The 13,554-nt window shown below is 38.2% G+C and overlaps 1 pseudogene; it reads right to left on the bottom strand.

Moving 5' to 3' along the window:
* LOC101722106 (retinoid-inducible serine carboxypeptidase pseudogene) overlaps positions 1-12,035 on the bottom strand; it is a 185,067-nt pseudogene extending 173,032 nt beyond the window's left edge.
* Between the last annotated feature and the right edge of the window lie 1,519 nt (positions 12,036-13,554).

Here is a 13,554-nt window from a genome sequence, read left to right as displayed (position 1 = left end):
TCTCACATAAGTTAAAAGCTCACATATGATAAATTCTCAACACCAGATCTAATCAACAAACACAAGACAAAATTGTAAAGAAGTGGTGTTTAACATTAGATGGACAAATATAAATAATTAGATTATTCCAAGTGTTGGTAAATCATACAATAACAAAACACATATCTATAAAATAACAGATGAAAATCAATAAATCAAAATTTTCTATATATTTTGAAATATTTCATGATCTGCACACAAATGAAATTTTTCTTATTCTTTCAAATTCATCATCACTTACAGCAAATTCAGCAATAACATTTTTTTACATCAAAAACACTCAACAACAACTAGAAACAACTCTAATCCAGCAAGAGAGGAAGGAGTGAGTGAAACTCACTGAAATCAGCCTGCCCTAAGACCTTATGGACTATAGATTGAGGCAAAGAAATCTTTTCAGCATAATAATAATAGTATGTGAATCTCAATTATTAGCTCATTGAACATTCCAAAGAGTTTAAACGCAGTAAGAGTCTCCTAGTAATGAGATAGTAAAACTAAAAGCAATGTCCAAAACTTCCATCCTGTGGCCATCCTTGGGAGTAGTTGGATGCAATGAGAAAGATGGACTGGACAAAACCATAGTGGACTTTTTCTTCTGCGTCATTGTTTTATGGATGCTTATACATATTTAAGTTAAATGTAAAACAAGTAATTTACTTTTAGGTTATTCTTTGCTTCTTCATATCTAATCATTCTCTTGACTCAGTTTCCAAGAAAATCACAATCTTATGGCTAAATCATGAAAAAAAAATCCTTGAGGTAATACCATTTTATACAAATGTCTTGATACTCACCTTACCATGGACTCATTAGAATGTAATTCCAAAAGAAATTGACCTGCTTAGCTTGTCCCAGTCTTATGCAGTAAAAAGGATATGGCACATAGTACAGCCATCAGGCAGTGGTCCTTATGGATCATGACAAAAAAGGGCATTGTATAAATTTATGTCATTGTGTGGCTTCAGGGTATCCCAGGGTCATTCCCACAAAACTCACATCTAGAAGAAGTCATAGAGCAAGGCAGTCTAGCTGCTTTAGGCATATCTCAGTGGTGAGCTCAGGATTTGAACTTTGGCTCCAGAACCACATCTGACCTTTATTTTCTCAGCAATGTGGAAAGAAAAACATCGTTTTGATAAAACAAAGTGCTTGCTGCAGAGGTTAATTAGGGCAGTTCCCAGTGAAGTCCCAGTGGTTAAGCATCCCTCTCTAAGCACCTGTAGTTCTGTTGCTGCAGGAGTCAATTGAAAGCATGTAAGGAAGTGAGTGGATCAGTTGTAAAATTGTTTGATTTTATGATATAGTTGAGGCACTGAGAAGTCCTAGTTCATTCTAAACCATTTGAGACTATTTCACTTCAGTTAATAATTGGAAAAAAGCCCAGAACAGATTTAGGGTTCCAGTACCCTAGGAATTCACCCAAAGCCACAGAAATTTGGGGTACTATAGGCCATCCAAGATGATTCCCTAAGCTTGTTTGAGGCTAGGAGGGGATAAAGTGTACTGTATGTTTTAGATAGGGTCAGCTTACTGGCTGTGAAAATGTAACACCTCAACATGAGAGAAATTTTCTCTTTCTTTCAATCCCAGATATATCTTAAATAAAAATATCTCCTGTCTTCTCGAATATTTTCATGAAAACCTAGAGGTGTCTTCATATAGATATGGAATTAGTACAAGCAAATGATTTAGAAATAAGCCATAATTATTTCTTTGTCCAGGGATAAAGATTTGGGCCTAGGCATGAAAACTGAAGTCAGCAGTGTCCATTGGAAAGAAAATGTCACCTAATATTCCAGTCAGTTTTTTCCAGTTTCCTATTATATTTATAGCTATAAATTCATTTGCATAAATACCCATTATGGAAATGTAAATACTTATGCCTTTCAGCCTAAATAGTTCATTAGTATTTCAGGTTCTGACAGTTTCCTAAACAACAAATTATTTCTGATGATTTCACTCTGTAGTGTGCAGGTTCATTGTGATGCTGTTTGTGAGGGCAGTGAACTGTCAAAGTTAGGTGGGATCATCCATTATGAGTATCTGTTTCAGCTGATTATTATTCATCTCCCCCAAATACGTAAATCTCTTTCTTTCTATTGTTTGATATCATACTCAAAATTATTCTTTAGGAAAACTGTACTTGGCTTTGTTCCATTATTATTTCCCTTAAGAGTGGAGAGCTGGTAGAAACAAGTTCAAATAGGACAAATGTGGAATCTTAGGAGATTTAAACATGGATTTGAATTCATCAAATAGCCTGAAATACAGGTCACTGAGAAGTTCTTCTAAAGCCTACTATTCAGTTCATACTGCCAGTGTCCTGGTTCCAGAGGCAGTGAGAACAGGCAGATTCTATGCATTTGCATATAACACAGGATTGAGAGGCGGTTTTAGTTTTTGGTTTTTATTGACTGCTGAGCAACCATTTCCAACTCTCCAGTCCCAGGACTAATAGCTTTGAGTGGACTTGAGCAGATCTCTGAATGTAAGTCTCTTGCCTGGTACATAAAATAATCCTGTCTGTCTCAGTTATTACAAGGTTTAGATAAAATAGCTCTATATAAGCCTTCACACAAAATCCAGACTACACCAAGCACCTAATAAATGATAATTTGTTCATTATTATCATTATTTGAATCTATATCGATAAGTTTGGATATCTGGATGGACGTACTATCAACAGATATTAAGTAGATGTGAAAATCAAATTAATTAAAAGAAAAAACAAATCACACACAAAATTTTAAAAATGGTCTTAATCTCACCACTAAATATCATTTATGGAAGAGGTGGATTAATGTCTTGATAAAACAAGTGACTGTCTAGAAGATCCCACCTGATTCCCCATTATCATTTATGTTATCTTGACACAGACCCTGAGAACTCTGTTGTAGCTCTTAGTAGGCTGTAGATAGGAAGGCACCATTTGAAACCAAGAAGTCTATTTTGGGAAGAACGAAAGGAGAAAGACTGATCCACTGAAAAACCCAAGGATTTTCTGGATCTTGAAAGTTCTGGGTTTCTTAGAAGAGGAATGTTGGCAGTGATGCTACATAAAAGGTGGAGCATGTAGATCATAGGTTTTGATTTCTGCCTTATGATTTCAGCCTTGCTATTAAAAAGAATAGCTTCTTCCCAGCCAGAAACCACCCTAGATACCATAAGTATGAGCTCACAGACACAAGCCAGAAGCCTGCCTGACAAGAATGGTGTGAGTGTGCATGTCCACTCCAGGATCCTGCCCAGACACCAGCAGCATGGGCACACAGGCCCCAGCTAAAGGCCCACCTGGACCTACCCAGGCATGTAGGCCCCAACCAGAGGCCTGTCCTGGTACTATCACTAAGCGGACACTGGCCACAGCCAGAACACCACCCAGGCAAAAGCACAGTGTAGGGATCCAGAAGGCCATCATTCTGAACACAGGAATTGGCCCAGTGGTGAGCAGCAGAGAAAAGGTCTCTCTGAGGCTTTCTGAGAATTGAAGCTCACTGGGTGAGCAAAATGTTGCCTCCACAAAGGCACAACAGGCTGCATCTTTTGAAATGAGAAGACACATAAACGAGTCTCAAAACCAGACTTCCATATCACCAACCCCAACAGGCAATGAGACAAAACAATCTGATACTCAACCATCTGGACTCCCTGAACTAGGAACAAAAGAAGTAGACTGGCAGAATGGATCAAGAAGCAAGATCCAACAATATGCTGCACACAAGAAAGAGACCTAATTCAAAAAGAAATGCATAGACTGAAAATTAAAGAGTGGAACAAAAAGCTGGAGTAGCTAACATCTTTGCAGGTCAAATGGATTTCAGACCAACATTAATTAAGAGAGACAAAGAAACCCACTACACCCTTGTAAAGGATCCTTGTAAGGATCTCTTCCAAGAGAAAGAGATGACAATCATAAATATATATGCACCAAATACTAGTGCACCTAACTATACAAAACACATATTAACACTTCCTCCTCCCTTTTAGTTAGAGGAGGAGGGGAAAGGAAAGAAGGGAAAGGAAAAAATATGAGAAAAGGAAAGAAAATGGAAACAAAGTCTTTGTAAATAGGGAGGGGTAGAAGGGTTGAAGGAAGGGCAGGGGAATGCAGAAAATTCCCAGTGATGAATGTGATGATATTGTGCACCTAAAATGTACCAATAAACTTAATGAAAAAAAAGTTTAAAACTCAAATATTAACAGACCTGAAAAATCAAATAAGCACTAATACAATAGTATTGGGGGACCTCAATATCCTACTGTCACAAATAGATAGGTTAACTAGACAAAAAATAAACAAAGAAATACTAGAACTCAATCAAACTCTTGAACAAATGAACTTTACAGACTTTACAGAGTGTTCCATTGCACAAAGTCAGAATACACATTCTTTTCAGCTGCACACAGGTCATTCTCCAAAGTAGATCACATACTTGTTCATAGAACATGTTTGAGTAAATGCAAAGGAATTGAAGTTATCCCCCATATATTATCAGACCATAGTGCGATGAAATTGGAGATCCATAGTAAAAGAAACTAGAAGAATTTCATAAACACATGGAAATTGAACAATACACTCCCGAACAACAAATGGGTCACAGAGGAAATTAAAGAAGAAATTAGACAGTTTCTACAATTAAATGACAATGCCAATGCAACATATTGGAATTTATTGGACACAATGAAAGCAGTCTTACAGGGGAAATTCACAGCATTAAATACTCATATTAGGAAAACAGTGAGCTCAAATAAAAAAATGAATGCTGAACCTCAAACTTCTAGAAAAAGAAGATCATGACAAACCCAAAGCTCATACATAGGAGAAAATTATAAAGATCAGAGCAGAAATCAATGCAATGGACACTAAGAGAATGATACAAAAAATTAATGAATCAAAGAGTTGGTTTTTTTAAAGAATAAATAAAATCAATAAAGCTTTAGCCAACTTTATCAAAAAAAGGAAAGAAAAGACTCAAATCCATGCAATTAAGAATGAAAAAGGGGAAGTCACAACAGAACCAGCAGAAATCCAGAGGATCATCAATACCTACTTTGAGAACATATACACCAATAAGATAGAAAACACAGAAGAAATGGACAGATTACTAGATACATATGAATTACCAATGCTGAACAAAGAAGACCTAAAAATTCTAAACAACTCAATATAAATCAATAAAATTGAAAACATAATTAAAAACTTATCAACTAAGAAAAGCTCAGATCCTGATGGCTTTAGTGTTGAATTCTACAAGACATTTAGAGAAGAACTCTTGCCAGTACAGTTTAAACACTTCAATGAAATTGAAAGGGAAGTAATATTTCCAAATTCATTCCTGGAAGCAAGCATCACCTTGATCCCAAAAGTAGAGAAATACCCAACCAAAAAAAGAGAACTATAGGGCAATCTCACTAATGAACATAGACGCAAAAATCCTCAATAAGATACTGGGAAACAGAATGCAGAAGACTATCAAAACCATTATACACCCTGACCAAGTGGGATTCATCCCAAGGATGCAGGGATGGTTCAACATACACAAATCAATAAATGTAATACACTATATTAATAGAGCCAAGGAAAAAAACCATATGATCATCTCAATACATGGAGAAAAAGCATTCAACAAAATCCAACATTCATTCATGATAAAAACCCTACAGAAAATTGGAATAGATGGTCTCTACCACAATCTGATAAAAGCCATCTATGAAAAACCAATAGCCAACATCATACTAAATGGTCAAAAACTGATATCCTTTACACTAAAATCAGGAACAAGACAAGGATGTCCACTATCATCATTCCTGTTCAATGTAGTTTTGGAAATATTAGCCACAGCAATTAGACAAGAGAAATAAATAGGAATAAAGATAGGAAAGGAAGAAGTCAAACTGTCATTATTTGCATATGACATGATACTCTATATAGAAGACCCCAAGTACTCCACCAAAAATCTCCTAGACTTAATGACCAAACTCAGTACAGTAGCTGGATAGAAGGTCAACACAAAAGTCAATAGTTTTCCTGTACACAAACAACAGACTCACTGAGAGAAGCACTGGACAAATAACTCCCTTCACAATATCATCAAAAAAAAAAAAAGGAAAACAAAGGAAAAAGAAATACATAGGAAGCAACCTAACAAAAGAAATTAAAGACCTCTTCTCTGGAAAGTACAGCCCTCTAAAAAAACAGACGGAAGAAGATATGAGAAAATGAAAAGATATCCCTTTCTCTTGGATAGGAAGAACCAATATAGTGAAGATGGCCATACTTCCAAAACTGCTATATAGATTCAATGCAATCCCAATTGAAATGCCAACAGCATACTTTACAGAACTTGAGAAAACAATCCAAAACTTCATTTGGAACAAGAAGAAACCTAGACCAGCAAAAGCAATTCTAGGCAACAAAGACAAGGTAGGGGGTATCACAATCCCCAATTTTAAACAATACTAGAAAGCTACTGTGATAAAAACAGCATGGTACTGGCAAAGAAATAGACTGGAGGCCCAGTGGGACAGATTAGAAGATGCAGAAACAACTCCAGAACCCTCAGTCTCCTCATCTTTGACAAAGGAGCCAAACACCCTCACTGGAGGAAAGGTAGCCTCTTTAATAAATGATGCTGGAAAAATTGGGTTTCAACTTGCCAAAGATTAAAACTAGACTTGTATCTCTCACCATGCACTAAACTAAAATTGGAATGGATCAAAGATCTTAAAAATTAAAACAGAAATGTTAACCCATCTGGAAGCGAGGTTAGGTTGAACTCTTGAAGACATTGGCTTAATAAATTATTTCATGACCAAAACTTCAGTCATACATGAACTAGCACAAAGAATCAACAACTGTAATCTCATCTTACTAAAAAGCTTATGCACAGCAAGAGAAATCCCCAACAGCACAAAGAGATATCCCACAATATGGGGATTTTTTTTACCAGCTGTTCCTCAGACAAAGGTCTATTATCTAGAATATATAAAGAACTTTAAAAAATCAGACCTTCCAAATTTAAAGACCCAATCCAAAAATTGGCATCTGAAATGAAAAGACATTTCTCAGACAAAGAAGTAGAAATAGTAAACAAACATGAAAATATGTTCAACATCACCGGTCATTCGAGAGATGCAGATGAAAACAACACTGAAATTCTACCTCACCCCAGAAAGAATGGCTGCTATCAAGAAATCAACCAATAGCAAATGTTGACTGGGTTGTGGGGAGGAAGGTACCCTTCTCCGTTGTTGGTGGGCATACAGACTGGTGCAACCACTGTGGAAATCAATATGGAGATACCTCAAAAAATTCAGATTAGAGGTCCCATTTGATCCAGCTATTCCCTTCCTGGGTATCTTCCCAAAGAATTAATAGAATCATACCACAGTGATACATGGGCAACCATGATTTTTGTAGCACAGTTTGTAATAGCTAAAACAATTGCTAAAGGGTAAAACTTGGAAACACCCCCATTGCCCATCAGCTGGAGACTGGAAAAAGAAAATGTGTTTTTTTTATAAAATAGAGTACTACTCAGCCATTAAGAAGGAGAAACTAGAGACATTTATAACCAAATGGATGCACTTTGAGGCCATACTCTTAAGTGAAATAAATAGGACACACATGTAAATATTGAATAGTTTCTCTGGTGTGAGAAACTGAACGTGTAAATAAGGATCAAAATGTATAATAAATAATATGAAATAGGAAGAAAAGCTCCAAAAGGTAAGTGGATTGAGAGGGGTAGTGGAAAGGAAAGAAGGGAAAGGAAAAATATGAGAAAAGAAATGGAAACAAAGTCTTTGTAAATACAGAGGGGTGGATGGGTTGATGGGAGGGCAAGGGAATGGGGAACAAAATAAGAACCAAGACATATAATGTAAAGGTACAGATTTCCAATGATGAATGTCATCATATTGTGTACCTAAAATGTACCAATAAAATTAATGAAAAAAAAGACTACCTTCTTTTAGGGGATGATGTACAATTGATAGCAGGACTGTGGTGCTTGCCCTGACCTGTTTTGTTTGTGATGCTTTCTCAAAGCCTGCCTTGCATATTAGTCAATAGTCTGATATCTGGCAATGAACTTTGTCATCCTTGTTCTCCAATTGATAGTTATTTTCATCAATGCTCATCAATGAACAAGACCAGCCTAGGCCATCCCCTAGTCAAGCCAGTCCACATCAGAACAGCCCAGACAATCCTCAGACTCATGAAGAATAGCAAATTGACACTACATTAAGCTGCTAAATTTTGGTTTGCTCCACAATGAAAGATCATAGATATAGACTTTCTTACCACCAAGGGGTGGGGTGAACTATTTGCCCCCTCATCTCTCTCTCTTTCATTAGAGATAAGTCTATCCCCCTTGTTTGTGTAAGGAAAGAGAAGACAAATGCCAAAGTTAGGACTTAAATTTTCAACAGCTGGCTTTTGTCAGGGCTGCTACTTGAAACCACAATAAAAAAATGGGGAGAGACATAGAGAGAATTGAAAATCCCTCTTAGACAGGGTCTTAAAGAAAGATAAATGAATCATATCAGTGCCTAAATTTAATCTAGCAGAATTGTCCATTGGGCAGGGTGGACATTGGGCCACAAGTAAAGCCTAAAAGTTATGGATTTAGGGATGTTGAGAACAAAGAAAGCCAGTTTAGCTTTGTGAATGGAGAAGTATTGTTAAGCAAAAACCAAGAAATCAAAAAAATCAGGGGGCAAAAGATTTATGAAGAGCATAGCATCATTGGAGAAAGGAATACTGAGATGATCAAAAGCCTCTAGGGTGCAGGTTCCTTGAGGAAAAAATTGGTATCTTACCCAGTGTCTCTAATTTCTTCACCTCAAGTTGAACTGAGATTAACAAAATATCAAATGGAACAAAGAGAACAAGGGAAAAGGATGATCTCAGAAGGTAAGGGGAAAGAAGAGTCCCAGTACTCAAAATAACAACTAACATTTATTAAATATCTCTCATGGCTTGATACTGTGCTAAGCTCTTATTAAGAATTATCCTGGGCCAGGGATTTAGCTCAGTGGTTCTGCTGCCTGCCTCACAAACGCAAGGTCCCAAGTTCGATCCCTGGTACCAAAAAAAAAAAAAGAAGAATTGTCTTAGTTCATACCCATAATGACCATATGAAGTAGACATTATTCTTACTCTTCTTTATAAATGAGGAGACTGAGACATGGGGAGTTCAAGGGAATTCCCACCATAAGTGTGGTATAAGTGTGGCATAAGTGTTTCTCACCACAAGTGTGGTAGTGTATTTGGGTAGTTTACTTGATAATTTCGATTCTGGAGTTCATTGTTCAACCTACCATGTTGGAAATGGCCAATAACATAAAAATCAGCAGGTAATTCTAGGAGAAAGAGAATATGAAAGAGATAATAGTCTGATTAGAAAACATTAATTTTTATTGGCTATAAAATAGGAGAAGCATGAGTGGTGGAACTTCACATCCTGGGGAATTAGTAATCAGGAAACGTAGGTAGCAAGTTGAAACTATGAGTTTAGAAAGTCAGATTATGGAAAAAAAAGGATAGAATTTAAATGTAAATTGGACAGAGTTGGTGACCTTCAAACAAAGTAGTGGGCTTTGTTTTGGTTTTTGCTTTTTAATTTTTAATTTTTTGGTTGAGGCAATTTGATTATATCTGTTAAAAATGGAGCTTAATGGTGAAGGCAGCAGAAGAGAGAGAAAGTAAACTGGTGTCATAGTGGAAGGACAGGAAAGTCTGGAAATGCTGTTGCAAGTAGTGTGGTTGGGAACTGATGAATATAATAAAACAGAATTATCTGGTGAAGGTTAGCATCAAATCATGACCTCAAAGCACAAATATCTCAGAAGTCAAGCCTGGTTTGTTGTGTACTTGTACCTTAAATGCAGGTTGCTGCATATTTAGGAAAAAGAAGAGATGGCATAAAAGTGATCAGTCATGTCTATTCTACTCTAGCACACTGATCGCCTTCCTAGTCTTCAAACAGTAAGCACACTCCTGCCTCATGGATTTACATATTTGATTCCCTGTATTCTAACTGCATTGGACTCTCCTCAGAGTTCACCCTAGCTTGTCTCATTTAATTTAAATGTTTGTTCAAATGTCATCTCCTCCTAAGAGGTTTTACTAGCCACCATACTTAAAAGCCACACCCCCTTTTCAAGGTCTTATTTTTTCCCAAATACTTATCACCTTCTATCACATATTTACTTATGTATTTTGTAATCATTTGTCTAGTCACCCAGGAAAGTACTTTCCATGTTCCTAGCGGTATTTAGAAAAGACAGTAATTGGAAGGACTGCTCATGACTGGGCTTACCTGGCCCCTCATCTGAGTCCAGAATTATTTCCTGAGAGCTGAACATTGTCAAGAATTCCCCAACTTTGTCTTGCAGGTGGAGTCACCCATGGATTCACTCCATATCCATGTTGGGTGCCAATTATAAGGAAAGGGAAAGGGGATGTTACCAAAGACCCCTGCAGTGGTCCTGGCCTCCTGCAAGCCAGTAAGACATCATGAGATAGGAAAGTGGGAAATAGAAAAAACAGAGAGACTTGAGAGAAACTGAGTCTTGGGGTGATCTAAGCTGCTCTGGGTAGCAAAGATAAAGACCCCAAGGATATCCAGTTTTTAATTTTTATAAGCATGGGAAGGGGGGAAACTGGGCAGGCTTGGGACACCCACTGATAACAAATATCAAGCAGCCAGGACAGTAGAATGAGGGCACAAGAATACCTTTGCAGAAAAGAACAAATGGTTAATTTAGAGGGGAAGAATTTAGTTGGAGTCAGTTGACTTTGACTGGGAGTGAACTCAGCCAAGCTCTGGTACTTCCAATGTAACACAGCTGAATTATTATGGAGGGGCAAGAAGCTTGTGCTACTGTAATCTGATAATGGGCAGAGGTGTCTGGTACAATGAGACAGTGAAGAAAGGGAGTTAGAAGTGGGTGGCTGCCTTGTCTGTGCAGTGTATGAAAGCTCTCTCAAGGGTACAGTAATAGACAAAATTAACATGGAGAGTTTAAAAATATTTACAGATAGAAATATTATTCTGAAAATTCAGACTAGAAATGTGGTTTTTAAATAATAATTTAGAAATATTTTCTTTATTTTCCCATCAAGTTGTATAAAAACCTGGCCATTATGAAATAAAAGCACATGGTTACAAGTAAATAGCTAGATGAGATGAAATGATTGATATTTAAACTGCCATCCAACCCAGACAAGTTAAATTTGAGGCATCAGATGTTGGAAGATGTTCCTGGATGCCAGGTAAGAGTTGAAGAATAGGATTGGATTTTCAGCCACAGAGTCTGAATTAATGGAGATATAAGAAAAGCTAATAAATCTGTCCCAAAAAGTTGACCTGGAGCAGCTGGGCAAAAGGGCTGGCAAAAGACAATGGAGAAGCAAGAGCTAAGCCAATGAATGAGCGTGCCTCTCCAGGAACTTCAGTGTGAGGCTGTGGGGCTAAATGGCCATACCATCAGTCTGTATGAATCTATCTGCAAGGCTCTGGACTGGCTAAGATGTAAAGTGAGACAAAAAGGCAAGAACAAAAGGAATTTTTAAAAGTATAATCATAGAACTAGAACTCAATCCACATACAGCAAAAAGTCAAGTCTTAGCTTGGCCATTTACTCTGGCTTTAGTTTCCTTGCTGCAAAATGGAGCTCAGACTCCAGTAGAAGACCTCATGACTGACACAATTAGGGATAATAGTTTGTAAAATTACTCCAATCATCAGTTCAAGTGGGGAGTCTTAAGGAATAACATGTATTATACCTGAAGAGGTGCAATGATGGTAGGGTGTGAAGTTGGTGCCTTTGACAGTTCCCACTGCCTGTGACAGAACTTTATTGGTGTAGCAGTCAAGCTCTGGAACTTTGGGTGAGTCCTCACATCCTTCTCTGTTCATAGTATTCTCCAAGTTTGGTTTACTGTATTCAGTCTGTGTTCTCCCAAATCCTGCCAAGCCCATCATAGTTTCTATGCTTTCAGAAAATTTTATTCAGCCAGAAATCCCCAAAGACCCCAAAAGACATGTGACAAGAAGCTGTTTTTCCAGAAATCCTCAGTGAAGGTTGTGATGTGTGTGGGTTTATCTCTCGGGCCTTGATGATGTCTCCTGGGACCAGGCATAAGGCAGGTTGACATCAGGCCCTTACTCTGAACAACTCAGAATACCAACCACCGGCAAATGACCACTTTGGTTTTAATGGATGGTAAAAAAGGATCATCAAGGACCATTGTCATTCCTCATTGAAAAGATGAGAGCCCAGAACTTGCTCTTCAGGAGGCTTTGTCACATGTACTCCACAGAAACTGTCAGTTGTGTTTTTGGGAAGTGGTAAAATAGCTGTGCAGTACAGACCCACTGAAGAGACACAGATGCCAGAAGTGAAGAACTTCAGGATTTAAAATTCAAGTCATCTGCTTTTCTTGGAAGCTTCACAGCCAAGGGAAAGATCAATATCTCTGTGAAATTAGACTGGAGAAAGAAGAGCTCAAGCTGCTAGAGTGGGTTAGTACTCGTGAGTATCCTGAGTCCCAGCCCTGTTATTTCCATGGGAAGCTCTGTCACACCACACCTGAAGGGCTGGTGGAGTTCTGATGCCCATATACTGTCTTGGTATGGGAAGGCAGCCTTGTGGGTGGTTGCTGCTGTCACCTCTGCTGGGGAAGGGAGTTGGGCCTTGTCACTGTGGGAAAAGGCTTACTGGGGCCATACTAAGCCCATCTGGGCCAGACCCTAATAAAGCTTTCTTATACAAAGGTGTCATAAAGAGTGGGGCAGAGCAGAATGTCTAAGGTTGTCACAGTGCTTGCCAGAAGTGGTCATCAAAAGAGTCCTGCACGTATAGCATGGGGACCCTTCTGGCCTAGGTTTCTGAGACTCAGCCTTATTCCATCATGTGCATGCTGCACTTCTGGCTCCAGAGCCCCTTGTGTGGCCACAGTTGTGGCTCCTGGTACTGGTGGCCCCACTTCTGGAATGGGCCTGATACCCAGTCCAGCTGAGCTTTGAGCCCCTGGGTCCAAATGAATCATCTTCTTACCACAAGTCTAATCTACCAGCAGAACCACTCCATGCCCTTACTCCCCCAGAAGAGCTGAGAACTTTGATTATCTGGGGTCCTTTGTCTCCAACATGATGTTACTTCAACCTCAGAAGCTGACTGGAGAGTAGTTGCCAGAATTAGACAAGATTATTGTTGGCAATCAGGATCTGCATAACAAGCTTCCCAGGAAAGAGATAGTCCCAGAAGTGGTTTCAATTCTAGGTGAGGATCAGAATCAAGCTCTAACTCTGTCTCCTTAACTCAAACAGAAAATAGAGACTTCCACTCCACATCAGTCTATAAACTACCAGTCACTTGAAATGCTTCTTCTGACTTATTAGAATGACTCTAATAAGTCAGAGTTAAAAGCATCACAGTTTGTTTGGCCCCAGAAACTGAAGAAGGATGTAGCTCAGCATTGGCAACTTCTTAAAGTGGTTG

The sequence above is a fragment of the Heterocephalus glaber genome, unplaced genomic scaffold (assembly GCF_053883595.1).
Source record: "Heterocephalus glaber isolate CG9 unplaced genomic scaffold, H.glaber_assembly_v1.0 deba00001720, whole genome shotgun sequence".
In the NCBI taxonomy this organism is placed as follows: Eukaryota; Metazoa; Chordata; class Mammalia; order Rodentia; family Bathyergidae; genus Heterocephalus; species Heterocephalus glaber.
Note: the sequence above shows the minus strand (reverse complement) of the source record. Positions and strands in the feature narration are given on the sequence as shown.